Source organism: Carlito syrichta, unplaced genomic scaffold (genome assembly GCF_000164805.1).
Source record: "Carlito syrichta isolate Samal-C Ts95f unplaced genomic scaffold, Tarsius_syrichta-2.0.1 Scaffold247529, whole genome shotgun sequence".
NCBI lineage: Eukaryota > Metazoa > Chordata > Mammalia > Primates > Tarsiidae > Carlito > Carlito syrichta.
In genome coordinates this window covers 54,838-57,056 of record NW_007191625.1, presented here as the reverse complement: position 1 = coordinate 57,056, position 2,219 = coordinate 54,838, and positions in this window count along the sequence as shown.

The following is a 2,219-nucleotide window of genomic DNA, read 5'->3' as shown; positions in this document are numbered from 1 at the left end:
TGGCGGGGAGGCCCCGCCGCCGCCAGCGTCCCTTCCTCGCCCGTCGGGCGCGGGCCCGGGGCTGCGCTGTCACTGTCGCTGGCGCGCCCCCATGGGCTGGCCGCGTGTTTGTCTGGGCACAGCGGCGCCTTCCCAACTTTCGGCGGATGACCTCCCGGGAACCGAGTCCCTGTCCCGGACCTCGCCTCGGGCTGCAGCGCTCATGCAGGGACTCCCGCCACAGTCCGTGTTCTTCCAAGGGACAGGCCTCGGAGGAAGGGACCATTGGAGCAGGAGCGCGCAATCCCTAGTTGGTGGCTTTCTCTTTTCTTTCTTTCTTTCTTTCTTTCTTTCTTTCTTTCTTTCTTTCTTTCTTTCTTTCTTTCTTTCTTTCTTTCTTTCTTTCTTTCTTTCTTTCTTTCTTTCTCTCTTTCTCTCTCTCTCTCTCTCTCTCTCTCTCTCTCTCCCTCCCTCCCTCCCTTCCTTTCTTTCCTTTCTTTCTTTCCTTTCTTTCTTTCCTTTCTTTCTTTCTTTTTTTTTTTTTACCTCAACAGTCAGGACCCACAATTGTTGGCAGGTTCCTCTGGGCAGCAACTTCTCTTTAACTCTCTTTGGAGACTTACTCAGAAGACAGAGTCAGGAGTGGCTGGATCTGCCCTGGCCAGAAGTTGGGGACTGAAGACTTGTTTGAGGTGACTAGGCCTGCTGAGATGGTTAGGTATCCAGGCTGGTTGAAGTGGACCCTTTCCCACAAGCACCGTGCTTTGTGATTAGCTTCTCTGCCCACCTTACTATTTCCCGTTTGAGCTTTATTGCTCCCACTTGTAAGTTACTGAATAATTTTTTCACTTTATTCCCCAGAGTCCTGTCCTGCTGACTCAGGGTAGTTGGCTAGAATAAAACTATTGTAATAATGAATATATCAATGACTCACTTTTCCTGGGTACCTATCTGGTGCTAGTTGTAATGCTGCATGCTACTTCCTTTAATCACAACAATACTTCAAAGTAATAATGACTAGAGCAAGTATATATATGTATATATGTATTTCACAAAATATTGACTCAGTTAACCTTGCCAATAACTGTTGAAGGAGGTGCTATTATTATCCCTATTTTAGAGATGTGGAAACTGAAGCACAGGCCCATGAACTGACTTGCCTTAGGTCACTAGGCTTATAAGTGTTGGAGCTGGGATTTGAATCCAGGAAGCCTGGCTCAAGACTCTGTGCTTATAACTGCTAAGCTGTGTTGTCATTGTTTTGTAAATTAGGGAACTCATGCTCAGAATTAAGTAATTTTCCAAGGGTGACCCAGTTAGGAAGCAGTGGAGCTGGAGTTTGAGCCACTGTGACTTGGATGACAGTGGGAAGAAATCCATCTATTGTCCCCTGGTTACAGGCACAGTAGGGCTTCCACTGAATTTGAAATTGCAGCTTGGTCTATTCATGGTTTCTCTGTTGTCCCTGTCTTAGATGGGAATGATGGGAAGTTTGGCTGGAATTATTGGGCCAGACCAGCTCTCATGGTCTGCATGGAGTAGCCAGTAGCCACTGGGATGCAAGGGGACACAGAGTTCCTTACCTCCCTAGGCTCCATGACCACCTTCCTTATTACAGGTGCTATGTGAATGGGTGTCCCCAGAATGTACCTTTTTTGGGGAGGGTTCAAGGACAGTCTCATGTTTCCAGTAGCTCTCGGGATCCTTAAGAGCTGGATTTGGGATCCTTTAGAGTCTGCCCTGGCTATGGTCAGAGCCATCCTTCAAAGAATAATAACAGCTCCTGCTTGCAGGGTACTCACCACTCATTCTTCTAAGTGCTTCCCCCACAACTCCTCACCACAATTCTGCCAGAGAGGGCCTGGCAGACCCACTTTATGTATAAGTTCAGTTTCCTAACCTCTACATTTCTCTACTTCTCCGATTTGGGACTGAGTAGGACCTTCGTGGTCACCCAATTCCCACCTCTTATTTTACAAAAAGAAAACTGACAGGCAGAATATTCACTTAAAGCAAAGATGGAGGCCAGAGTGATGACTAAGAACTACCTTTGAAGTCAGATTGCCTGGGTTAGAATTGCAACTCTGCCATGAACTATGTGAGTTGGAACAAGTTGCTTATCCTGTCTGTGCCTCAGTCCTCTTGTCTATAAAATGGGGATAAGCCGGGCTCGGTGGCTCAGCCTGTAATCCCTCACCTTTGGGAGGCTGAGGTGAGTGGATTGCCTGAGCCCGCGGGTT